At 46.7% G+C, this 27,784-nt stretch overlaps 1 protein-coding gene and 1 pseudogene across 2 annotated transcripts in view; both read right to left on the bottom strand.

Moving 5' to 3' along the window:
- Window positions 1–27,784, bottom strand: part of Myo1e (myosin IE) — a 192,221-nt gene that overhangs the window by 137,098 nt on the left and 27,339 nt on the right. The window lies entirely within an intron of this gene.
- Window positions 1–27,784, bottom strand: part of Rpl37a-ps11 (ribosomal protein L37A, pseudogene 11) — a 70,121-nt pseudogene that overhangs the window by 15,294 nt on the left and 27,043 nt on the right. Inside the window, exon 1 of the transcript XR_005488286.2 lies at window positions 1–27,784. This exon is cut by the window's left edge and continues 15,294 nt beyond it; it is cut by the window's right edge and continues 27,043 nt beyond it. The product of XR_005488286.2 is annotated as a ribosomal protein L37A, pseudogene 11 (transcript).

Genomic DNA, 27,784 nt, shown 5'->3' with positions numbered 1-27,784 from the left:
GGTGTCTGCCCCTAGCTCTGGATTATTAATGGGTTACATTTGGTTGTCAGACCTCTTTCATCTCCTTTCCTTTGTTACAGCTTTCCTTTGTCTTTTATGATTGTTGACATTTTTTTAAAGAATTCAGGCCAATTATTTTAGAGAGTTTCCCTCCCTCCCTGTTCGGTTTGTCTGATGTTTGTTCATAATTAGATTCGGTTCTTGTGATTTGGGCTAGAATTCTAGACAAGCAAGTGAGTGTCCTTCTCGGGGTGTCATGTAACATTAGTGGGTATTAATGGTGCTCATTCTTTGGACCTGTTTATATCCAAGCCTGTTTGCCTGAGGATTCATTTAGAACTTTTTCTGTTGTCATTGACAAGTGATGTGTGGGGAGATACTTAGAGACTACATAAATTTCCTCTACTTTAAACATCTACTGGCTCTTGATAAGATTAAAACTTAAAACCAGTTGGTCCCCATTTTGGAGGGATGCTTTCTTCCTGGCCCCAGAATTTTGCAGACAAGGAGGACTAAGTAACATCTAACTGGGCTTCCCAGAGTCATGGCTGCTGACTTCCTCAGAGACTGCTGGATCCCAGGGAGGGGAAGGATGCTGGACAGAGATGCTGTTCATCATCAAGGCTGCCTTCCACCTCCACAGGGCAGGAACAAGACGCTTTAGAAGCTGAAAACCAGAGCTATGAGTCAGGCTATGTCTTAATGCCAGACAGCTCTGTCCAAAGACAGAGGAAATCGGCTCAGACGATATGCAAAGCTATTCCATGCATGAGAGTAGACAGCTAGTCATTCAACATCGTCCACCCTTCCTCCACCCTGTTCCTCTCTGCCTCAGCTACCAAGCCTTTCAACAAGTACCTATTTAAAGTGTGGACGTGGAAGAAGTCTTTTGGGATTGGATTGTCTAAAGTCACGCAGGGATCAGGGGATGTGAATAAGGCAAGAGTGGAGAAGTGGAAGAATAGGCAATAGGGGGCCAACACCTGTCCCTAAGCCAGACTACGGAGTTGTCCCTCCAGGTGTGTACTCCAGCCATTCATGTTCCCACAGGGAAATGCTACCCCCAAATTCCTCAGGACTCATGAACACAAACAGCAATGGCAAGGCAACATTCTTTAATGACAGCATTCTTTAATGACTCTTTCAATTTTCCCCATTAACCACAGCCTGGTTTTCTTACCCATTCACTAACCCAGTCCTTTAATCCAGGCATCAACTTGTTCTGGATACTGTAATAGGCCCTGGGGATATAAGGTTTGTTTTTTTTTTTTAAAAAAAGACACAGAGGTGCACAAATTAATTACTTAAATCCGCATTTACAGTCCCATTGTGGTTTGTTAACACGAGATTCAATTCTTTCACAATATAAAAACACCAGAAGGAGCTGGTGACTTAATCAGGAAAGAGAATACAGACGTAATTCACACCAAGCTGTGAAATATTACCCGGGGTTGCCAGGTAAGCTGAGGAGCTGCTAGTCAACACACACACACACACACACACACACACACACACACACACACACACACACACACACACTTCACTGATCTTCCCAAGCAAGTAAACCCTAATCTGATGGCCCTGTTTTGAGAGTGCTCTCCCTAATTTCTGTGTTTTTCTTCATTCATTCCATTTAAATTAAGCTGACTAAAGCTTCTCTAACAAATTTTTTTTTCTTACTCTTAACAGTTTTATTCCAAAACTTCAATGCCCGGCTGCAAAATGGGGACATTTGATGTGAGCTCTAACATCTTCCTTTGACCCACAAGGGGTTTTAAATATCCTGCTTGGAACCTGGAACGCTCTAATGTAATGTAAGATCTTCATATTGAGCACTAAAACAGCAGTTTTCTAGAGACCAATTAGCCACTTGGTAAGGCATCTTCGGGAAAAGCGGCCAGTGTTAAATATCCCGGCCTCTCTCGGGTCTTCCTGAATCCCTTCTAGGCAAATCAACCGGTGTGTCCGGCTTAACCAGTCCCTGGACAAAGGCTCTGGGTGGAGAGGGGTTTCCTGTTCCCTAGACACTGGCTGCTTGGTGTTCACTGAAGGCCACAGATGCCTAATCCAACAAGGACCCTAGCACAAACTCTGAACCATCCACACTCATCACCAACTTCTCCAGCACCTATCCACTCTCCCTACTTCCCCAGCGTGCTCCCACACTCTCGGGTTTAGTCACAGGAGGAAGTGGCTCTGAAGTCCCCATGCTGTCATACTTTGAAATCTGGAAGTGGCCCAAATGCTGGAAAGGGGAGTTGAAGGAAGGCTGGCGACCAGGAGCTGCTCGGCTGAGGGAGGCACCTGAGCACCCCCTTCCAGCCAGCAGTCTTCCCACATTTTAATCTTAAAAGAAATTCCCAGGGGGCACTTGCTGCTCTTCCCAAAGGACTGAGTTTGGTTCCTAGCATCCATGTTAGATGGCTTCTGCCCTAGTTCCTGGAATCTGACGCCTTCTGGCCTTCAAGGGTACCTGCAATAATGTGTCACCCTACTGTGTGCATGTAAGTGCACATGCACAGATATGAATAAGAAAGAATAAATTCTTAAAAATAAAAAACCCAGAAATCTCCAAATTTCCCATCTCAAGCCGGAAAACGGGTTTTGCAGAATTCTGGCAGAATAAGTCATGGGTCAATCTTTAAGAAGGTACCTACATCATAAGGTCAGCTTCATAAGGAGAAAAACGGCTTCTTTGGGGAAGGAGCGGTCTATATATTTTCTCATCAAGCTTTATTAGCAGGGCCAGCCTGTGAATCCTCAGGACTTAAATTCTTCCTTAGCTAACTGCACATGGGTTCAGGTTTGCTTAGCCTAGAAGTATATCTATCCTCTTGAGGGCGTGAGGTAGGGAGCGATTCAGACATTGACATTTTTTTTTTTTCTTTTTCTTTTTTCTTTTTTTCGGAGCTGGGAACCGAACCCAGGGCCTTGCACTTGCTAGGCAAGTGCTCTACCACTGAGCTAAATCCCCAACCCCAGACATTGACATTTTTATCTACATCTAAGCACTTGTAAATAGATTGTAATTAGCAACTTATGGCCACCAGTTAACTTTCTCAGGTCTGCCTGGCTGGGAAATGTCATCCCAGCCTTCCGGGAACAGGTAGTATCACGCTATTCCGGGCAGTACTGAAGGCTAGCCTTCTTTGAGAAGACTTTATTCCCTGGTTGGCTTAGCATGCATCTTATCACTGGGGGCTCTAGGTGAGTGTGTGTGTCCCTCCCTCCCCACCCCCAGCAGGGACTCCTGGGCTGTGAGTGGTAATTAAGAAGGCTTCTCTTGGGTGCTCCATAGTAAGTCAGTCAGTAACAGACACTTTCCTCGGTATTTGAAGCAGTCTTTTGGCTAAAATCCCAGTTCCTCCAAGACCTGGCAAAGAGAAGAGGCTTAAACTGGATCCTGGATGTGACCCTGAATTTGCACTCTGCCCTTTCCCAGGCGTGTGGCTAGAGGAGTTACTGGACTCCTCTGCTGTGGGCAGCCCCTTTCCTTCCCCCCCGGAACACTAGGGTGACGGTAATGCAGGGATAACCAGGGCTGCACAATGCCTTGGTTCTACAGTTTCCCTTCAGAACACTGAAGCCCAATAGAAATTTCATAGTGGCTGTTGAGGGAACAACCTTCTTCTATTTAGATGGTACAAAGTCAATCAGTAGGGACATTTGCCTCCATCCAGATGAATGTGACCCTGGTTTTTAAAGCAATTTTTTTGGGGGGGGTAGGTTCTGCTGAGACTGCCCTCTGTAGCTTCCTTAGCAGATACAGACAAGGATCAGCTTCTAAGCTCATAACACTCTCAAAGCTTAGGACTACGTGTAGGGCTGGCAAGATGGCTCAGAGGCCAAGCACTTGTTACACAATCCTAAAAACCCAAGCTCTACCTCCAGCACCCACACAGCAGTGCGCATCTGTCATCCGAGTACTCCTGTGGCAAGATCGGAGTTGGGGGAAGGTACAGGAGAATGACCAGAAGCTTCTGGTAAAGAAACCAGAGACACCTGCCTCAACAATGTGGAAGGAGACACCCAGGATCCTAAAAGTTGCCCTGACCTCTACATGCATGTCTGCATATGTGAGCTCTCTCTCTCTCTCTCTCTCTCTCTCTCTCTCTCTCTCTCTCTCTCTCTCTCTCTCATACATACACTCTTACCTCCTACATACTCATACATATACTCATACACACAAAATATTAATACTTTTTATAAAGAATGGATTGTGTGGCCCTGGGCTCCACCCCGGTGGTGGGGGACAACTTTCATTCCTTTTGTTGATCATTCTTCATAAATTTGTTGAGATCATGATTCAATTCATATATCAACTTACAAGTCAGGAAATTGAAATGTTCAGAGGCAAAGAAACGGTCCCAAGGTAACAAGGAGGTCTCCAAATGAATCCAGACTTAGAGAATAGAATCAACCCCCACTCTAAGACAAAACATCTCTCCAGCAAAGAACTCTGGGAGCACATGGGTGTCTGGCTGAGCTCGAGGCTGCTGTGCACTGCATAGGGGAGACCTCTCCAAGCATGGCCGAACCTCCTGGAGAATTTAGGTTGGGGCCCAGGGTCTCAGAAAGTAATGTTTGCTCTAGGTCTGTGATGTCAGAGAACAAGGTGTTTCTTTGGCTACAAGAGCTGGCAGAGAGGAAAGAGAGGCAATCCATGGGAATAAGCAGGGGCCTCGCCCATCGGATACATAAGGACATTCCTGGTGCTCTGTGGCATCTACAGGAAACTTGGTTTCGTCCTTGCTTAGACAAAATGATAAAAATGGCCTTCCTCTGTCTTCCGCTGCCAAGGCTTGAGTGACTTTGCCTGAGGACAGTGTTCTGTAAGTATCAGGTCAGCTTGAGCAACACAGTAGGCTGGCCCTGCCACTGGTTCAGGACGGCCTCCTCCTTTACTAGTGGCTTCTCAGACAAGAGTTGAGGAGAATCATTCTGTAACAATTTAAATGAGACCTCTGTTTAGTGAAACCCAAAACACAATCAGGTCTCAACTGCCCGCAGGCTCCCAGTGACACAAGCCTTGAGTCACAAGTCTTCTTGCGGTGACTAGCTCTTCCTCTCTTTAGATTTCCCTCCCCCTGCTCAGCTGGCTCCGGGGCACATGGAGGCTGACCTGTGCTTTGTACTTCCTTTCCTTGAGTCATGCTCTTTCGCTCCATTACGAGCACCTGGCTGCTGGAATTAAAAAGAAAAGAAAAGAAAAAAGAAAAAAAATCTCACCATTCTCAGACTCCCAAGCACCTAGGTGTGGTCCCAGTGACTTAACTGGGAAGGCGTGTCCTGAGTCTCAGGGTGTATCACAAAGGGAAGGACATGGACAGGCCTCCTTCTCCCTTGCTCAAATTAGAGGGTGGTGACCAGAGCTTCATCATGGGTCCACAAAGACAGGAGCCACACCCTAAGGCGGCAGGGCAGGAAATGGGAATCAGCCTGGACCCACATGACTTCAGAGTGCCAGCCACCAACCGAAGGTACCCAGAATGTCAAGTGGGAGAGAGATAAACACACAGCTCACTACAACCATGAACAGATTCCCAAATCCTCAGGATGAAACTTCCCAGTCAAATGTGATAAACTTAGGTCAACCCCCGCCCCCCAGGTCCTTCTGCAGAGCCTGGCTTCCCCAAATCTTTGCCTACTGTGTTTTGCATTGGTCGGTGATTCCAGTAAATGTATTATTTTTAGAGACTGAGTTTTGTTATGTAGCCCAGGGTGGCCTCCAACTCCCAATCCTACTTCATTCAACATGGTGATGGGATTACAGGCCTGGTTTAGTTTTTGCCATCTTGTTTGATGCTTTCCTAAGAGCCCAGAGCTTACCGATATGGCCCCAAAGTGACACTAAAGAAACGTCTGTTTTGAGGAGCACTTAAAGACTTAGCCAAGCATGACAGTGAAAACATACAATCCCAACACTGAGGGTTTGAGGGTGGGGTGGGTGTTGTGGGGTAAGGAGCAACCCCCTCAGGCTTGAGACCTTCTTAGCTAGATCCTGCTATCACACTAAGATAGACTGGAAACAAGGCTCGGTGTGCAAAGCGCCTACTTTGTAATCACAAGGGCCTGAGTTCAGTGCCCAGAGCCCAAGTGAGATAAAGCTAGGTGTGAAGTCTTGAGATTGTTATCTCAGGACGGGGGAGGCAGAGGCAGGTGCCCTGGTACTTGCAGGCCGGCCAGTGTAACCCGTTTAGTGAAAGATCCTGTTTAAAAAAAAAAAAAAAAACTGCCCAAGGGATGACATCTGAGGTTATCCTCTTGCCTGCACACATATGCACACAAGAAAAGGCAAGCACCGTGACGCTACCACGTTCAACCTCAGTGCGGCTTCAGCTCACTCCTTCTTGGCCTCCCATGAAATAGTCACATCTGTAGACGGAAGAGAGCACTTAACCTGCCTGCCACTGCAACAAGGTTGTTGCATAGGTCGGCAGAGCCTCAAAAGTTAAATCTGTGATTGTGATGGGCTGTTCCCTCGAAGGGTATAAAATGCTTGATTTGTAAAAATGCTTTTCATTTATTTATTTTTTATTTTTGGTCATTGCTTCAGCGCGTGCCTTCCATTTGCAAAGACTTTACAAAGCAGTCCCTTGCTATAGCGAAGGACAGAAATGGGGGGTCATGTATCTGTTAATGGGGTTACTCATTTAAAACAACACAGAAAACCCTATAGGGGACCTTTGGGCTATTTCCCTGCTTTTCCTTTTCCTGGGTCTTTACCCTTGCAGCCTTAGCCTCTCTGTGGAGTGACCTCAAAAGCCAGACTGCAAGTTTGGGGTTTGAGAGTGGGATGGAAGCCAGTAGAAGAGACAGGGGCAAAGAATCGCCTGCAGGAAGACGGAGGAAACAGCACGGTGCTGGTTCACCTTTACTGTCCGCTGGACCAGATGTGGAATCTCTCATTACAGATACCTGCACAGAGCTGTGGCTATGGCCAGGAATGTTCGAGATTAGATGAGAAGACTCACACTAAATGTGTGGTCCTACTTCATGGGCTGGGGAGAGCGAGTGGAGCACCAGCCTCCACCTCCCTCTGCTTCCTGACCTTGGATGTAGTGTGTTTCACACTCACCACCGAGGACTGTTCCCTCCCACCATCAGCCAAGAAGAATTCTTTCTTCCTAAAGTTGCTCTTGCCCTGTATTTTTTCTCACAGCAACGAGAAAAGCAACTAACGAGACGAGACGAGACGAGAAAGGAGGAGGGAAGCGGAACAAGACCATTGGGCAAAAATGTAGGCCACTGCTTTCTAACAGCAAACTGAAACCATGTCCAGGAAGCTTCCAGAACAGCCTGGGCAGGGGCCAGTCTCCAGGCACCTCCAAGCGGCAATGGAGCACAGGTTTTTGGACCAGACACTCCAGCAGCTGTGTGAGTGCCTGAGGTCCTGGGAGGGCGAGAGAAAGCTGGAGTCCCTAGTGATGGACAGCAGCATCTGGGGGGATCAGCCAGTGTGGGAAAGGCAGAGCCACCCTTTCTGCCTTTCTCTGTTGACTCTGTTTCCCTGGCACCTTCAGCCTTGGGGGTCTGCCTCCATTCTCCAGGGTCCTTCATTCAGGCCTTGGAGGTAGCAGCCGAGAGACCTGCTTCCAAACTGGTGGAAGGTGAATGCTGACACGGAGCTTGTCTGCTGTCCTACTTACTTTTCCTGTCCCTGTAAGAGAGGATCATGACCAAAAGCAACTCAGGGAGGAAAGGGGAAGCCAAGGCAGGAACCTGGGGCCAGAGATGAGCAGAGACCAGGGAGGAATGCAGCCTCCAGCACTGTTCTGATTCACATCTGGCTGCCTCTGTGATGTAGCCCTGGCCCACCTGCCTAGGTCTGGCATCATCCTCAGTGAGCTGGGTCCTCCTACACCAATCAACAAGCAAGAAAATGCCACGCAGCCGTTCTCACGGGCCAGTCTAATGGGGACCTGGGTTTGATTCCCAGCATCCACATGGTGGCTAACAACCATCTGTAACTCCAGTTCCAGGGAACCCAATGGCCTCTTCTAGCCTCCAAGGACACTGCTCCCACATGGCGCACAGACACCCATGCAGGCAAAATACCCACATATATAAAATAAAAAAGCAAATGTTCAAAAATGGGTTGGAGTGGTTAAAATAATCAGCCATCACATCCTCTGACGTCTACATGTGTGCCACGGCACATGTACACTGGCATTCATTCATAACAGTGTACACACACACCACACACACACACCACACACACACACACACACACACACACACACACACACACACACACACGGGGGAGGGGTCTTCCAACCAGAAATTTTGAAATTCTTTTGTAGTTTATATAGATTCCATTCTGTTCAAAACCAGGGTCTCCAGACTGTATGCCAACAAAACAAGCCTGGCTGTCATTCACTAACACCCTCCCACCCAGAGTCCAACCCCCTTGTGTATCATGCAAGGCCTTCACAGGCCCCAGCCAACCTCCCTAAGCCCCCAATGCTTCACTCCTTGCACACTGACCTTGCGATCAAGAGACCAATTCTCATGCACAGCAAACAACGGGCAGAGTCTGAGAGCCCGAGAGTGGACCTGAGTGTCCATCACCATGACTCTGCTTCAGAAAAGTGCCAGAGTTTATCACAGCAGAAGCAGAAACTTGGTGTCTAGGCTCCCCACAGCAGCCGACAATCATCGTTGGTAAGACAGGAGCAATAACTCCTCACCCTGAATCTTCACCCACTCGATTACCGATTTATCAGCAACACCCTTCATCTTGTGCCAGGTTCAGAGAGACAACCTATGCATGCAATAGGCCACATTGTTCCTTCAGATGAATCAGAGGTTGGTTACTGGACCCTGAGGAGGCCAAAGTCCATAGATGCTCAAACCCTTACTATAAAAGATGTACCGTTTGCATATAACCTGTGCACACCCTGCCGAATAACTTAAATCACCCCGGGATCACCGTCAGCATAAGTGTATACAGCTGCTGTCCTGTATCGTCTAGGGGACGGGGACAAGGAAAATGTCTACACATGTTTAATACAGATGCATTCTTGTTCCTGAATATTTTCAACTTTGAGCTCATTGACTGTGTCTTGTTGGGGCCTGATGAAACAGGTCTGTTTGCACTATCAAGTCTATGCCACGTGGTTGGGGAAGGTACTGGCATATATCACTCTACACATAACACAAGACAACAGATCCAACTCTAAGGTCTCGTTGAAATATGGAGAGAGTCCAGAGGAGGGAGAGGAGCTCTGCTGACAGATCAGGAAAGGTTTTGTGAGAGATGGGGACTTGGTATGAGCCTGGAACATGCAGATGACTTACTCAGCCAGATGGAGGAGTGGGGACTTTCCAACAACAGAAGGGTCCCCCATTGCTTCCGGGAAACAGCCCTGGCAGCCCAGTTCTTCTTAGGCTCTTTTGTCTCTGTAGTGGTGGGGACTGAACCCAGGGTGTCTCCCTTGCTAGACAGATTCTCTACCACTAACCTACATACCCCCAGTAATCAAGCACCAATCTCAATCATCGTAGCTCACCACAGGAGGCTTCTGCAACCTTGCTAGATAGAGTCATGGGTCCCACAGCTTAAAGAAAGATGAGGCTTAGGCCAAGCAACCTGGCCGATTCATCCATGTAGCTCTGATGCAGAGCGAAATGTGTGCACACACACTGCTCTAGTGGGAAAACATAGTTATATACATATTAGACACAGTAGATATTTTATTTTATTTGAATATTTTATATGTGTATGTCTGTGTACTACACATAGGCCTGGTGCCCACAGAAGAGGGCATCAGAACTCCTGGAACTGGAGTTCCAGATGGTTGTGAGCCTCCATATAGACGCTAAGACTCAAACCTGGATTGCAACAATAACAAATGCTCTTAATGGCCAAGCTCTGTCTCCAGCCCTAATTTTAATTTTTCATTTTTATTTATGTGTGTGTACAGGTGCCCAGAGGCCAGGAGAGGATGTCACATGCCCTGGAGCTGGAATTATAGGCAGATGTGAGTCACCCATTACGGGGGCTGGGAACTAGACTTCGATCTGCATGAACAGCATGTACTCCTGACTGTCAAATCCTCTCTCCATCCCTGGAGAAGCATATCATAAACTAACATGTAGCATTGATTCGCACCAAGAAAAAGTTGGAATATTCTCTAGCTGGAATCCATTCCACCGGGATCTTGAAGTAAGCTAAATGGTGGGAGACAGAGACACTGTGTCACTTGAATGCAATGAAGGAATTACTCATAGACATCTAAGGTCAAGAAAAGGCCATTGTCTAAGGAAGCAGTGGAGGGCCTGGGTTGTGGCTGGTGGGTAGTGTGTTTGCCCAGCATCCACAATGCCCTGGGTTCAATCTCCAGCACTACACAAAACTGGACACGGTAGCACACAACCGTGGTCCCAGCATTTGGGGAGCACAGGAAGGAGGCTCAGCCATACCTGGCCACCCTTGGCTACACAGCAAGTTTGAGGCCAGCCCAGACTACATGAGACCTTGTGTCTAAACAGTAACAACAAGAACAAAACAGGCTCTAATAGTGGTCCAATGGGACAAGAAATTCCATATCTTAGACATAAGTGATTTAGTCATTGTTACATAGGACACAGAAATAGGAATACAGGCACAGAAACTCCCCTTGTCACCATGTCACTTGTCAGGGACCATTGTGGAGATGGACTATGGATTTCCACACAGTAGGGGGAAGGTTTGTGTGGGGTGGTTTTTGTGCTTCTCGTTTGAGTGTGTGGGCACTTTCCTCACTGTTCCCACCCTTGCCAAACAAAGGCTGGCTGTCCTCTCACATGAGTTGGCCCCAGAGCCCCTCACTAAGTAAACCAGGACTTTCCGTTCAGCCCATGTATTCAGAAAGAGAAAATAGAAGGACTTTAGATGAACTAGAGGAAGGAGGGAGCAGGAAGCTCCTTGGAAGTTTAAAAGTAGGAACTGGGGATGGTATTTGTGGCTTGGGACTTTCTGCACCACATGAAATTACTAAGATGACTTAATTACTCCTGTGGATGTGGAACCTGACAGACACCAAAATGGCTGCGTCACACCCAGACAGACTGGGGCAAGCATCAGACAGGGAGGCCTTCAGCCCATCCAACCTGCTCTGCAAACCTCGCTAAATATACTGAGGTCTGTTTGACCTTTCCTCCTCAGTCTCCCTGGAGTGGACAGAGAGACACAGTATTGGAATTAGTAGTGTAGGCGTAGCCAGCGCTGGGCTGCAGAGGACCTAGGAATTAGAAAGTAAATGCGATGGGCTAGGGATGTGGATCAGTAGGTCAAGTGCTTACCAACCATGGCTTCTGTTCCAAGGGATGCACAGGTATTGCACTAGCAATTACCTAAAGTCACAATACATGGTGAGTAGAGGAAGGATTAGGAGTTTAGGGTCATCCTTAGCTACACAGTATTCCAAGGCAGCCTGGGCTACATGAGACCTTGTATAAAAGCACAGAACAAAACCAACAAAAAGGTAAGGATGTGCCTTAACTATTTTAAGCAGTGGTAGAGAGGACAATGAGAAAACAGAAGGAAGCCTTGGAAAGGGAAGAATATTGAATATTTGAATATTTGGGGTCACCCCTGAGATCCTTTTACATAGTGTCTCTGGGCACGCGGGACCTTTCCACACTCCAGGAAAACGCCCTACCCCTAAACCCTCAGTGTGTGATATATATATATGTATATATACATATATACATATATATAGTATAATATATATATACATACACATATTGTGTGTGTGTGTGTGTAGGATAGAGCATGTGAGAAGGTCAGAGGTCATTTTTGCAGGTGGAGTCTCTCCTTCCTCTCTGATTCAAGGCTGACCTCCTATTTTTTTCTGCTGCTCCATTGTGGAACTCAAACTTTCTCATGACAAACTATAACCCAGAGGTTACTCAGACACATTCGGGGGCCATTTGAAGTAGATTTTACACTGAGGCATCTGAGGCTCAAGATGTGCTGGTGCAATGGGTTTGTGGTGACTCCAAGAAGAGTCAATGAGTGACAACAGGAGAGAGCAAGATGAAGAGATCAGACTCCAAAGGAGGGGCTGAGGGAGGACCTCGGAGCCCAGAATGGTAGTTTCTCGCCATCACAAGCATTTAGTGCATTCAGGTCTGTGGCTAATAAAACCTGTCACAGGGCAGCTGTGGCATTCTCGGCTGAGGCCAAGTCACAAGTCACTCTGGACTGACACTGTACTAAGGATACTTGACCCTCGTAAAAGTCCTTGACAGCAGAAAGGGTGCCATTTTTTCCAACTGCCTTCGTAAGCTTCCTGACAGGACCCACTACAAAGAGAATAGGTTCTGCTCTCCAGCCTGGAGGCCAAGATGCTAATGAATTCATCCCCAAGTCTGCCAAAAATGGGGAAAAAGGGCGGGGCCACTCTCTTTCTCCTCAAAAGTATTACCAAAAGATGAGGAAAAGAGGGGAAAAAAGGCTAATGTTCTGATGGTCGATCACGTGACTGCAAGCCCTGCTTTCCCATCCACCCATCCCTCTTCTGATTGCTTCCTGCCAATACAGACTACGCTGATCATTATAACAGCTATTGAGTGCGGTGTGGACCACACTCTGAACTCCCCGATTCCTACAGCATAGTTCTCAGAGGATTCGTGCGGAGTCTGTCAGGCTGACCCCTTCCCATATTTCTATGAAAACTTTGTGCTTCATAAGGAAGATGTCACCCAGAGCAATCAACACACCAGACGTTGGAACTGGAAGTGGGAAATAAGCCAGGATATTAAAGCCTCCTAACTAATGCCCACGGACTTGTCAACTGCAGAGCCCAGTGAACAGCCTCGGGAGTGCCAGAACACTTCAGTGTGGAACTATAGTCTAGCTAGGACGCTTTCCCACCCCCACAACACACTCCGGTGAGAGGAAGGTTCACCTGATGGGTTTGTGTGGTCAAGAGAAAACACTACACACTCCATCCTGTGTCTCCACACACACCCCCACTTAACAAGGGTTGGATGTGACCTCTGTAAGAGGCTAGAGGAGGTGCTGGGGGCTGGGGCCCGGGGCTCAGTGTGTAAAATGCTTACCCAGCATGTGTGGGTGGCCCTGTTTCCAATGGTTGTGATAAAAACAAAGAGCTCAGGCTGGAGGGATGCCTCAATGGTTAAGAGTGGCTGTCCTTCAGGCAGACCTCCTCTTTGGCTCCCTGCATCCACAAGGTGGCTCACAACAATCTACCCAGTCCCAGGGGATCTAATATTATCATCTGGCTTCTGTGGGCACGGGCACCAGGCACACACATCGTGCATGGAGATGCATGCAGGCAAAAATCCGTATACATTTGAAATAAATTTTAAAAGTAGTTTAAAAAGGAAACCAACAACAGACCAGTGAGTAGGGTGCACAAGATGACCATGCAGGGGCTGCACAGACATACTAGGCTGCTAAGAGGGGCAGTGCTAGCGGTGTCAAAGTGCAGTTCCTGTCTGCCGATGCCCTGCCGGGGAAAGCAAACTGACTCACCAGGAGCCTAGGAGACTCGGAGAGGAAGGGATGCTGATGAGACATGGACTTTTCCTAGCTAGGTCTGTCCTGTGGGCTGATTCAGTCTTCACAGCTGACCTTGACCTTGGGAGGCAGGCACTCTGACTGGCACTGCTGTGCCACAGATGAGGAAACCTTGGATTTGCATCAAGTTCAGGATGAGTCTTAGACCCCCAGACCTTGTCTCAAAAAAAAACAAAAACAAAAACAAAAACAAAAACAAAAACAAACAAAAAAAAAAAAAAACCCCAAAAACCCAAAAACACTTTATTTGAAAAATAACAAAATCCCAAATTATTTGTAGATGCAAAGTGCAAACTTCTTTTAAAAATATTTATTTCGAGGGTGGAAAGACGGTTCTGATGGTATGAGTACTGCTACTTGAGTTCAATTCTCAGTACCCCCTCGGTGGCTCAAACAGTCAGCAAATCCAGGAGCTCCAACACCTTCCATTGGCCTCTGAAGGCATTGCACTCAAATGCTCACAGACAGACAGGCAGGTAAAAATAGCCAACACTTTTTTTGTAAACTCTCAAAGCGTTAAAATTTTTTTTATGTGTAAGAGTGCCTGCATACATGCATGCCTGGCGCTGGGGTAAGTCAAGAGAGGACATCAGATCCCCAGGAACTGGAGTTCTAAACTGTTGCAAGCCACCATGGGGTGCAGAGGAGCAAGCCGGGTCCTCCAAAAGAGCAACCAGTGCTCTTAACCTCAGAACAGGCTAGACCCAACTAGACCCAAGCCCAAACCTCTGAGCGTTGCTTCTGAAGCTCAAATCGCTTGCCTAGCAGCAGTGAGGTGGAAGTTGAGGGCCGAATGAGGGGGAAAGGTTCGTGCTTACCTGGATGTCTTGAAAATATGGGTCTGCCTATGGGGAAGTGAAATCCAATCATGCGTAACCCAGATTTTGTTGCTTCCAAGAAGCACATTGGTTGTTTGGTCTTTGATATCCTCCCCCGCTCTCTGTCCCTCCCTCCTCTCTTTTTAAAATTTCATTTACGATGGTGTTCTGCCTCCATGTATGTCTGTGTGAGGATGTCGTATCTCCTAGCACTGGAATTATAGACAATTGCAAGCTGCCACGTGGGTGCTAGGACTTGAACCTGGGTCCTCTGGAAGAGCAAGCAGTGCTCTTAACCACTGGGGCCATCTCTCCAGTCCCATATTTTTCTTTCTTAATGATGTCTTAAAATCCGTGCTTTCACATTTTATGTCTTTTTAACTTCACATTAGGAGAAACTATTTCTGGGTTGCTGAGAGACAACTCAATGGGTAAAGACACTGGCTGCCATGACTGACAGGAAGGAGTCGGTCAGACACAACTGACTTTAACTACAAGTCCTACATGGGAAGAGAAGGCTCAACCAATAAGCAGGGAGGATGGCCTAAGATGGTGGCAGGAAGTGGGAGGTAAGTGCGCACACCTCTACGGTACGTATGACATTTGCACTGTTAGAAAACCCAGAGGAGACCCAGTCATATAAGTCCCAAGGCCAATAAAAAGAAAGTGGGTAGGGCTGGTAAGTGAGGAGCTACCTTTCGACAGGTTTAACAACTTAAATAAACTCATTTTTTTATTTAGTTAAAAGAGAAAGATCTCCAGATAACAGATGCAGGGGTGTTTGCGGGATAGCTGACAGTAAATTCTGGTAGTGTCTTAGTCAGAAGGTGTGAGGTGAGCCGCTCCATGCACACAGCTGCGGGGTGAAATGGCTTACACGGTACACCTCGGAGTTAGAGGGTATGAGTAACGCATACTTTTAAAAACTATTGTTTTATGTGTATGAATGTCTTAATGAATGTCTGTGCGCCACATCTGTGGCTGGTACTTCACAGGGTCCAGAAGAGAACACTGGATTGATTCCCTGAAACTGAAGTTAGAAATGGTTGTGAGCCACTATGGGGATGCTGGGAATCAAACCCAGGTCCTCTGAAAGAGTAGCCAGTGCTCTTGACGTCTCAGCCATCTTTTCCAGCCCGATTCTCATGCTTTAAAACAAGACATGGGTGGGAGAGATAGCTCAGTGGTGTCGAGGCAGTGATGGTTCATGCCTTTAATCCCAGGACTTGGGAGGCAGAGTCAGGCGGTTCTCTGAGTTCAAGGCCAGCCTGGTCGACAGAGTGAGTTTCAGGACAGCGATGGTTCACAGAGAAACCCTGCCTCAAAACGAAACATATAACGGTGAGATTATTACTATACAAAAACTAAGTACTAAAGAAGGCTGAGGGCACAACTCAGTGGTTGAGCATGTGTTTAGCATGTAGGAGGTCCTAGATTTGGTTCTCGGGATTGGAGGCGGGGCAGGGATATATACATGTCCAATCACTTTGGCAAGTGCTTTTTATTTTGTGAAAATATTCTGTTACTTTTCAGAAGTGAACATTTCCTCCTTATCTTTTTGGGATTAAACATAAACCACCCTTTCTTCCTTAAGCTAGCGCAGGCTGTCAGAAACCTGCTCGGAGTCCTGCACACAGTAGCACGTCAACGTCAGGACAAGTCACACTAGCTGCAGCTCAGGAGGACAAGTCACCCTAGCTGCAGCTCAGGCAAGGCCTTGCATCTGCCTGGCATTTTCTCACTGCCAAGTAGGGGGCGTGATTGTTGCCCACAGCTCATTCCAGCTCAGGTGTCCCTTACTGGCTTCAAACTCACTGTGGAGCCCGGATGGCCTTCAATTTCTGAACCTCCTGCCTCCACTTCCCCAGTGCTTGGATTGTCCATGTGCCCCACCCCGTACTCCCAAACCGTTTTTGTGCAGTGTTGAGGATCCTTTCCCAAAGCAGGTATATGAGCTGGGAGTACAGAACAGTGGCAGAACACTGCTAATCTATGACGTCCTGTCTCTCCCTCCCCCAAAAGTAGGTTAAACAGGCATTGATGCCTGCTGTACTAGTACTAGCTACACTCGTACCGAGGGAGTGAGCACTGGAGGCTCCGCTTGGGTTGCTACAGGTGGTGGTGGGACTTGAGACTCTCTATCAGGGTTTTACGTTCAGTGAGAATCCGGCTCGGAGACTGTGATAAAAGCACTCAGCCAACTCTGCTACGCCCCAGCCTCCGCTCTGAGATTCCTTTATATTTTTATTTTAATTTGTATTTTGTTTTATGTGTATAAGCGTTTCCTCTGCAGGTATGTCTGTGTACCACTTACACAGAGTGTAAGAAGAGAGCCTCAGATCTCCTGGAACCGAAGCTACGGACAGTTGTAAACCATCCTGTGAGAACTGGGAAGGGAAGGTAGGAGCTCAGGAATGGCGGCCAGCGCTCTTCACCACTCAGCCATCTCTCCAGGCCCTGCTCCGAGCTTCTTCAGAGTTTAAACTCTGCTCAAACGTAAAGCTTTACTTGTCTATTTGGGTCATGTTTATCATCAGGTGCTCAAATGAAAAAGGAAGAAGAAAGGAAGGAAAGAAAAGAGGAAAAAAAAACCCAGAGAACTATGTATTTCCCTTAATATGCAAATAATTTTCACTTCCTCTGGAAAACTGCACAGTAGAATAAGTCGTGAGGCCGGCCTAAACCGACCTACATTTCAATTCAAAAATCATGAAATCAGGGCCGGTGAGACGGTTCAGCCTGACAACAAGTGTTCAATCCCCGAAGCCTACATAAAGCCTACTCATCTGCACCGACTTGTCCTCTGACCTCTTGTGTCAAGGCACGACCCTGCCCCGCCCATCACGTACAAACAATAAAATAAAATATTCTTTTAAACTCCAAGCTCTCTTTCAGTGGTAACTGTTGATCTGTGATTTTTTTTTAAATGATGTGTGTGTGAGTGTGAGCATTTGAGGAACCCAGAGCTGAAGTTAAAAGTTGTCGTGAGCTACCCAACCTGGGTGCTGGGAACTGGACTTGAGTCCTCTGGAAAATGTTTGCCTCCTGAGACATCTCTCCAGCCCCACCTTTTGATTATTAAGTAATGTCCTGAGCCTATGTGACTCCCACACATGGATTTACATTTCAAGGGGCCCAATACTGTTTTTGGTCTACGTTTATAGTGAGGCTTTAACGGGATGGAGGTGATGAATTGCTCTCCGGAGAATCCTTCCTCTGTCAGTAAAAGAGAACAGGAGAGGAACCAACAAACACACCCAGGAGAGCCTACCTCAATGGCCATGATCCCGCCCCGCCCACATCCCCATAAAGAGTTAAAGTAGAACCACCATCTGGGAAACAGGCTTGGAGTGAACAGCTACCTACCCTGAAGGAACTGGATGCTGGGCATGGCTTACTGAGCAGAGTCTCGGCAGGAAGAGAGAATTAAAGTGAAACTGGCCTCCTTGGCAGGAAGGCATCTGTCTGTCCCCTATCACCGAGTGCAAACCACACCTGAGTCTGGTCATCCACCCACAGTGTCCCATGACTATGCCTCCCACACGCCCCATCCTACGACCAGTGTAGCTCAGGGTCACAGGAAGAACTGGTGCCTGTTTGCTTACATTTGACATTGGGATGAGGTGGCAGGGATAGAACTCAGGACAGAATGTGCTCTCCCACTAAGCTACACCTCCAGGCCATACACTTATTTTTAAAAAGACATTTTACAAAGTTCTAAAAAAAAAAAAAAAAAACCAAAACAACCTAGCCTTAAATGTCTCCTTCTGGGCCGACACAGAATAAACATCATATAAAAATTTGCATTTATTTACTTTAAACACTGAGCTGCTGAGTAGAGAACTCCAGAGGCCAAGAAGGGAGAGACAAGAAGGAACAATCTACATCATTCTAGGAGCAACTGCCCGACTAGGAGCAGAGCAATGCGGAGCTGTCTGTCTCTTCATGGGTGGAGATGGTGAGGCAAACTGACGTCCAGTGTGTATGTGCGGAGGCGGGGAGGGGAGCCTCGGCATCAAGGAAAGACCAGGTCAGCTCTCATTTCTGCACACATCTCTGGCAAAGTTGAGACTCCCTGTCAATAGAGGGGCAAGGCTCCCATCTCTCTAAGGAGACAGGCTAGGTAGCTGGAGTTGGCTGGTGCTAGAGGTGACAGAATTAATTCCCATGCCCACATCCCCACTACTGCGGAAAGCCTGGTGACTTGGGTGTTAGGCATGGAGGGTGAGAAAACCTGCGGCCCTGAATGTTGGCTGGCACTCAAAAGGCCTTGCAGAATTTGGCCTTTGCCCAGTTGGTGGTAGCAGGTGTGAGCAAAAGGTCTACTGTCATCCCCTGTGACGGGAAGTGGCCTTCTGCTTAGGTCTGTCCACAGACTGGCCAAATTCTGCAAGGCTTAAGTCCCAGGCATGTGAAAACCTAAGGACTGGGGTAAGAGAAGGGGATATATATATATATGTGTGTGTGTGTGTGTGTGTGTGTGTGTGTGTGTGTGTGTGTGTGTATGTATATACTCAAAAGAATGAAGCTAAGGCAGGGTTGGTTTATCATTCAAAATCAGAGTTCAGCTTGGGTTCAACCCATCAAGAAAACCACAGCCCTGCCATCCAGACAGGCATTCAAAATAGAACTTGAGTCAAAGGGTTCCTTACATATGCAGTAAATACGTGGAAATAGTTAGCAAGACGTCAGAGCTAACATTTCCTTCATGCTCAGCCCGGCTCTGAGTTCTCTGCTCTATGGGAAGCACGGCTTGGAAGTTAGGAATACAGCTTCCCCTTGAAGTCTGCATTCTAGCCCATGAGACTCCTAGCTAGGTCTGACTCGGCCCCTCCACCTCCCTTAACCAGCACTAGGGTGAGGTCTCTCCTTCTGGTCCATCTAGCATAGGATCAGCGAGGTCAATGACTGAGTGTCTCAGCTAGGACACGGAATGCAGCCGAAGCTGGAGGGCCCTAGAATCTTATTAAATGTTTCAGACACCCACGTAGCAATCTGACCTGCACACAGTTGGAAGAAAAAATGGACCCGAGACTCAGAGTTATAAGCATTTGGGGTCACTCCAAACCCAAAGAGATTTTGACATCTGTTCAAAGAAGCCACAGGAACTTGGTAAAGGGCACTCAAGGGCCTCTGTGAGTCAAAGCAGAGAGGAAAAAAGCCCACCCAAACTTTCCCACAGCACGTTAGTGTTCCTTCTAACTGGAGGGCATCATATGACTGGGACATGGTGACCGCCAGCTGTCGAACGCTGAGCAGGCCACTTCCTGCACAGCCACTGCCTTTTTTAAATTCCCTCTTAAGGTCTTTAAGAGCAAGCCACAGCTATTCTCACTTCCCAGAAGCCTCTGCTGCTCACAGCGTAAGCGCAGTTCCCAATGGAGAGGGTGGACTGGTATTTCAAACATCCAAACGTGGATTAATAATTTACCAATGACTCTAAACAAATACTGTCCACATCGGGGGAAATTACTCCCTCTTTGGAGCAAGAAGTTAGTCCAATTACCTCCATACGTTCGGAAATAAAGTGCAAACAAAATACCTTCTCACAACTCAATATTTATTAATGCCGATGGTTCAAGGATTTCTTTTTCTTTTCTTTTTTGAGAATTAATCATTCCCAGCTGCCGTCTGCTTCAGCCGAGAGTTCATGGCATTCTTCATGTGGAGTTCTGTACTCTTTGCCCAGATAAATTAATACATATTCCAAAGTCTGGGGCCACGATCAATGAAAACCACAGCGAATTCCTAAGCAGTAATAGATATTCCACGCGGCTCGAAATGATCGGAGGAGAATTTTCTTAAGGGTAAGAATCAAAGTGCTGTAACTGAAGATCTTAGAAGTCAAACCAGGCAGGCTTTCTGGGGTACCTAATGTTCAAGTCAAGGATCATTTAAGGTAAACAGCTCCTAGTCCTCCCTCGCCATGGCTCTAATACAGATTCTAGGCGTAGAATAAACTTGGTGTTAGGTCCATGCTGTCGAGTTAAACGGACAGCGCAGTGCAAACAGTGGCAGAGGTTCATATAGGATAATTACACATAAAATTAAACCCTCTCAAAGAGTCCTGAGGATTGCTTCCAGCCCTCTGCCTAAATCAACCCATAGGCTCACGGTGCAAGGGATAAGTGAAAAAGTGTCAGGCCTCGAACTTGTAATCGGTCTACCTTGGGCTCCTCAGCACTGGGGTTAGAGGTAGTAGCCACGTGGAAAATGCCCTTTTAGTCACCAGCACCTTTCTTCTCAACCTCTGATTAAGACGGAAGGATGGATTTATTTTACTTGTGTGTGCCCGTGTGTGTGAGTACCCTCAGAGGCCAGAAGCTGGAGTTACAGGTGAGCCACCCAGCATGGGTGCTGAGTTCAGAACTCAGGTCCTCTATAAAGGCAACACGAGCGCTCTCACACTACATTATGAGTATTGATCCTGAACCTGTGATTCCCCCTGCCACAGCACCTCGGTTACCTAGCGTGCCACCGTGTCCAGTCCAAACCGTTGTCTTAATGCAATTATATAGATGTATCCCTTTCCCACCTCAGACAACAGTGAGCTCAAGAGAAACGAGCCCAAATCATCGATACGTCATGTCCCTTCCACAGTCTAAACTTAGTCAGCTTACTTCTGGCGCATCTGCACAAGGCACCCGCCTGCAGCCGCTCCACATCTGAGGCTGCGCGGCCAGCCTGTGGCACGAGACACGGGATCTGCCTCAGACTGCTCTTCTCTATACCTCGAGGAGTTTTCACTCTGCAGTCCTGTAATTTCTCAGCTCCATCTCACTCCAGCTCTTTATTTTTATTGCAGGGTAGGGATGACATAAAAGGAAGCAAGAAGGCTCGTTTTAAAATAAGGATAAGGTAAGGCTAATTCAAGGCGAATGCAGCCCAAAGCTCTCTTTTGTTAGCCCGGAATGTAGGCACTAGATAAGAACTGACACACAAGTAGAAATTAAGCAAAGAGCAAAAGGTACCCTGTAATTTTGCAGAGCGTTTGCTCCCACCCATTTATCTTTTGGGACCTTCAAGCCCTAGGATAGAGTGAACACACAAAGCTCTGGGTTCGATCCCCCAGAGCCATTTAAACTGAGTGTCAACAAAAACTGAGAATGGAAACAGATAAAGTAGACAGACAGACAGACAGCATTTCTTTTTTTTTTTTAAAGATTTATTTATTTTATTTATATGAGTACACTGTCTCTGTCTTCTGACACACCAGAAGAGGGCATCAGATCTCATTACTGATGGTTGTAAACCACCATGTGGTTGCTGGGATTTGAACTCAGGACCTTTGGAAGAGCAGTCAGGTGCTCTTAACCGCTGAGCCATCTCTCCAGCCCACAGACAGCATTTCTGATTGGCCTGTGAGGAACTGTGTTCTCAGAGAGGTTAACTCAGCTTGCAAAGACATAGGTCAGGGGGAATTCAAATTGCTGCCACATCCCTTGTGAGGTAAAGGTGTGTGACCAGATTAATATGTCCAACAATGAATTCTAGGCTCTCTATAGCACTCACAAACACACCGACTCTCTCAGGATTAAAAGTGAACCCAAGCCACAACCTGCAATTAGAGAAGAAGGTAGTAAAACGCAGGGGCCCAAGACTTCACTACTAGGGGGCCGCAGGAGGGCACATGCACACCGATGCACACGGATTAACCTGAACAGCAGCAACAGCCTCATGACGACATGGAGCCTCCGCCTGTAAATCCACAGAATGGCCATCGCCCAGTTGAACGCCAATTGTCCCCAAGACTGAGGTCAGAACTTTGTGCTACCGTAGAACAGGCAAGGACTTGGAAATTCATTGTGCTCGCTTTCTGTTAGTTGGCGCTAATTTTGCTGCTACAACCAGCCCCGTAGTGTTTTGTCATTTTCTGAAGTCCTGGGGGATCACACCCTAAGGTCTTACACATGCTAGCAAGCTCTGCATACCAAGCTGCACCCTCAATCCTCTATGTGATTATTTATTTTGTGTGCAGGTGCAGTGGTCATGTGCATGTGGAGGTCGGAGGACAACCCCAGGTTTTTTGTTTTTGTTTTTGCTTTTGGTTTTTTTTAATTAGCCCATTTATTGTAGACCAGGCAATTCTCAAACAGTAGGCTTCTACTGGTCCTTTAGTTCCTTCAGTCTTCTGATGGCAGACTTCACTGTGACTGCAGAAGTGGTATTGTAGGACCAGGCCCGCCGGCCACTGTTTTCATGCAGGAACCACAGTGCCAGATACCAACGGCTCGTCTCTTCATCTTGGTCTTGCCACAGAAGGAGCAAGTGTACTTGGCGTGCTGGCTGATTTCAATTTTCTTCACCATTTTCTGGAGGGAGGCACCATAGCGGGTCCCATATTTCTCGACGATCCCGACCTTCTTGGTACGTTTGGCCATGTCGCCGGAACCGAAGCCCAAGCCCGAAGAGGAAGCCAACCCCAGGTTTTATCCACCTTATTTTCTGAAACCCGGTGTCTCATTTGGCTAGACCAGCTGGACAGTGAGCCTCAGGGGCCCACCTGCCCCTGCCTCCCCAGTGCTGGGGTGACAAGTATGCACCACCACAACTGGCTTTTTTCATGGGTTCAAGGGTACAGAATTCAAGACTCATGTTTGCAAGGCAAGCACTGTTGACAGTTATATCTCAGCCTTATATTGGGTCTTAAGTGGGTGTCTCTATTGTATAAAGAAGATAAACAGTTTCTCTGTCTTCCCATAATCCTCAGAGAGAAGGGTGGAGGTAAACACAGCAGGAGGTGGGTTTTGAGTTTGGCTTTCCTTTCTCTGAGGCCTTGGAGGGTCCACCATCTGCGATGGTCTTACAAGGAACCTTCTGGAGCGCAACCTACGGACACTTCACCAAGCAGGGCCACTTTTTTAAAAACTCTGAAATCTTGTACCCCGATTCCATGTACTGTTTTCAAGCTTCTCCTTTAACAATCCTACCTCATTTCTACTACATTCTACATGAAGTTGCCCATCTCCTACACCACTGTGAGAATGCCTCCTAGTCACCTCAGGCTGACCACACAGTTGGCCCTTTTCCCATTGATGGAGGGGTTCTCTCCTCTGAGGAACCTGATTTTCCACTTCCTTCCAGTTCTCTCCTCCTGCCTTTCCCTCAGCTTCTAGTTTTTCTTCCCACCCCTACTCCCATTCCTGTGTTTACACTGCAAAGAGTACTTAATGGATTCCTCTCAAGTTTCTATAGTTAGGTATACACTTCGGGAGCAGTGAGCCCTCCTAGACATAGACCCCAGTAAGAGGGAAGTGTATGACAGGCCAGCAACTTCCTGACTGAATGACCAATTACCCTCATCAGGAAACTCTGTGGTGGAGGATGTGTTAAAAAAAATTGCTGGGGGAGAGGGGTTGGCGGTGGCTAGAGAGATGGTTCAGCAGTTAAGTGTATGACTGACTGCTCTTGAAAAGAACCTGAATTCCAGCATCCAACCACCTGGGACACCAGCTCCTAGAGATCCAATATCCTTTTCTGACCTCCTAAGGTACCTTGTGTCTGTCATTCAGTCAGTCAGTCAGTCAGTCTGTCTGTCTGTCTGTCTCTCTCTCTCTCTCTCTCTCTCTCTCTCTCACACACACACACACACACATCTAATTCTCAAATTATTTTTAGTTATCTAGGATTGCCCTCAGTAATTCCAAAATATGCCTTATTTACATAATTCCTTACCCTGTTCTGCCCTCAGCAGACATGTGAACAGGCAAAACTCTTCTAGAAGCCAATCATGTAGTTCAATGTAGCTGGCAGCCATGCATGCATGACTTCACTTGACAGGAATAGAAGTCCAGGTGTTTGGTGATAGCTGGTGACATCCAAGATACAGCAGAAGTGTGGGGCCATATCATAAGTCAGGACAGAAGGCTGATATCTGCTAGGATTCTGGTTTTTTTGTTTTTTGTTTTTTGTTTTTTTTTTTTTGTTTTTTTCTTTGGTTCTTTTTTTCGGAGCTGGGGACCGAACCCAGGGCCTTGCGCTTCCTAGGTAAGCGCTCTACCACTGAGCTAAATCCCCAGCCCCTAGGATTCTGTTTTTTAGTCAATATTCTTACATTTCAAAGTGTAACCAACCAGCTAAATTAAATCTATCCTATATACAAAGCAACTGATGCCGAGGACTGTCTATTGTAGCTGGGATTTCTGTGTGTGTTACACGCATGTGAACACGTGGACGTGCATACATGCAGAAGCCAGAATAGGATGACGAGTGTCTTTCTCTATTGCTCTTCTGCTGTGTCCATTTGAGAAAGGGTCTCACTGGCCTCACTGTCTAAGCCAGGCTAGCTGGCCAGTGAACTCTCAGGACCTGCCTGTCTCTGTAGGTGGGTACCTGGGCCTGACTTTCTATGTGTCAGGGATTTGAACGCTGGTCCTATGCTTACAGAACAAGTCCTCTTATTCACTGAACCATCTCCCCAGCCTTGGAGTCTCATTTTATACTTGGGGTTTTTCTTAATTTGAACATCTAATTAGTTTATTAACGCAGCAAAATAAGTGAGTATGTCAGTATGCCAAGTCCTAGGAAAAAGACCGTCAGGAGATGGAGTTTCTGCCTTCCTACAGACCCCGGGAACAGGAGAGCAGAGCCTGCTTCCTATTGGAGCGGCTTGCTCATGATTATGACTGACAACACAGTCTCAGATTGGAGGAATAGATCTCCACTCACATCAGCAGAATCTTGCCCTTCAAAGACTCAACAATTCAGATGCCTCCTGGGGTGCAAACAGGAAAATGCTACTGAATGGCTCATAGCTACCCCCTTCCCCAACAGCACTTCTCCAATTGGTGACAATGTGGCAGAAATGGCTATTGGCTCAAAGTAGAATCTGATGGCAGTAATCAAACTGTTGCTGGTTTTACTTGGCGAATGCGTCAGCAGCCTCTCCCATCACACAGGCAGCAGTGTGGTTCAAAACCAGTAGAGAAGGCGGGGGTCATAGCTTCATTGGTAGAATGCTTGTCTAGCAGTCTCAAAGTCCGGGATTTGATCCCCAGAACCATATAAAATGGGTAGGGTGGCTCATGCCTACAATTCTAGCACTGAAGAGGCAAAAGAATTAAAAACAAAAAACCCCAAAATAACAAAAAACAAAACAAAACAAAAACCTCAAGGTCATTCTCAAGTACATGGAGAGACAGAGGCTACCTTGTCTACAAAGAAAAGATACAGAAAACAACTGAGAGAAGGCACCCCCCAATCCTTTTAAACTGACCAATGAGTGTGTGTGTGTGTGTGTGTGTGTGTGTGTGTGTGTGCTTGAGTACCTGTGCACGTGTTTATGCATGCGTGTGGTAAGATGTGTGTGTGAGGATGTGGACATGTGTATCGTGTGGGTGGAGGTCAGAGGACAGCTTTGTGGAGATGGTGCTTTTCTACTTTTACTTGGGGAGTGACCTTAAACAGGTGACAGGCGTGCATAGCAAAAGCTTTTACCCACTGAGCCATCTCCACAGCTGGAAACTCAAATCTTTCTACTATAATTATTTGCTTTCCAGATTAGCATAACAGCCTCAACATTTTGCTCCACCCACCTGTGCATGCATCATCTACAAGCCACACTTTCCCGAAGCCTTGAAGGAAATTACCAAGCAGACAGGAGAAACCCATTTGCAAAATACATCTACAAACCCTAGCAGAAAGTAGTACTGGGAAAGTGTCAACAAATACATTAGTAGGAATAGCTGAGTCTTTCATAATTTTTGATTAAAAAGTTAGTACAAAGACTGTGTTAGGCTGGGAGTGTAGTAGCTCAGTGGTAGGGTGCTTGCCTTGCATGCTGTATGCTGAGTTTGATTTCCAACACTGAAGGGAAAATAAAAAGGACCATATTAGAGAGATAGGTATACCAGAATAGGTATTCGTAGCTTAATTTCTGTTGCTGGGATAAAACATCCTGATCAAAGCAACTTAGGAGAGGAAAGGGTTTATTTGGCTTATATTCCAGGTTACCGTTCCTCATTTTGAGGAAGTCAAGGCAAAAACTCAAGCAGTGCAGACCAGAGATACAAATGCACTCATCCTGCCTGCTTTTTGCTTCAAGCTTTCCCCTGCCTTACATAGTTCCTGCACCCTCTGTCTAGGGGATGGTGCCACCCACTATGGGCTGGGTCTTCCCACAGCAACTAATAATCAAACCAATACCCCCAACATGCCAACAGGCCAACCTAATCCAGGCAATCTCTCATTTGGGCTGTCCTCCTAGGGGATTCTAGGTTGTTACCAAGTCGACAGTTAAAACTAATCACACATTGTCAAACTATACATGAGAAAAACAAGAACATTTTAGTAGAAGGTAGGACTACTGGGGAAAAATTTTTTTCTCATCTCTTGTAGAGTCCACAACTTTTTTTTGATAAATAAACGAAGTATAAATTAGATGGTAAAATTAAATAGAATAAGCTTTGATACAGGTTGGTAGATGTGTGGGAGTGTTTTCCCAGTAAAAGGTGGACTATCATCAAATAATTTGTTAAAATTACTTAAAGCTACACTCAAGCACTTCTCTGGCAAGCGCACACAGGGACCTGCCAGACACTGTCAGAATTTGAGACTTGAGGGATTTTGAAAGCAGCTGGTGACCACATCAGGACAGCATGGTTTTTACATCAATAAATCTATGTCCAATATGAAGAATAATAAAAACCGGACTTGGTCCTACATCAAGGGCGGCTTTGCACCTTCATCTCCTGCATTTGCCACATGATGCTCTTGGCTGAAAAAAAAAAAAAAAAAAAAAAAAAAAAAAAAAAAACAAGAGAGACCTGGCTGGGCTATCCTCTCATCTCTTTGAAGTCCGATACCTGCTTTTTCTAGTTACTTAGACACTAGGATGGACTCACTTTTGAAGCTCAATGGACCTTATGTCCCCGACACTGGTTGCTATTAGACGGCTGAGCCTTTATTAACCAATTAGCTTTGGTATGAAGGATGAGGTGGGCTCTTCTGCACAGAAGCCAATCCCCCAGGACATGGGAAAGGACCCAACCTGTGTGGAGGAGGGATAGTGTAGCCCAGCTTAGGAGTGCTGGCTGCACTTGGTGTAAGGTTCTCTCAGATGACACAAAAGAAAAGATAAGAAAGTGGAAGGGGAATTCATCTGTGACCAGGATCCTTGGTCTGGATACAATCAAGATATGTTGTATACATACAGGGAAGTGTGAAAGAATAGGAGAGTCCCCAGCAGGTCCTATAGGCCATCTTCTCCCTATTATATACCCAATAAATACAAAGGCTTAAAGATTTTTCTTTCTGGATTAAACAAAACAATGGATGGCCAAAGTGGTTCAGCAAGTAAAGAGACAGACCACGGAGCCTGATGACCACGGAGCCTGATGACCACGGAGCCTGATGACCATGGGGCCTGATGACCTGAGTTTAACCCTTGGGATCCACACAGTGGAAGGAAAAGGATGGCTCTCACAAACTGTCCTCT

The sequence above is a fragment of the Rattus norvegicus genome, chromosome 8, assembly GCF_036323735.1.
Source record: "Rattus norvegicus strain BN/NHsdMcwi chromosome 8, GRCr8, whole genome shotgun sequence".
Classification (NCBI taxonomy): Eukaryota; Metazoa; Chordata; class Mammalia; order Rodentia; family Muridae; genus Rattus; species Rattus norvegicus.
The sequence above is the reverse complement of the archived record's forward strand: the minus strand, read 5'-3'. Positions and strand labels throughout refer to the sequence as shown.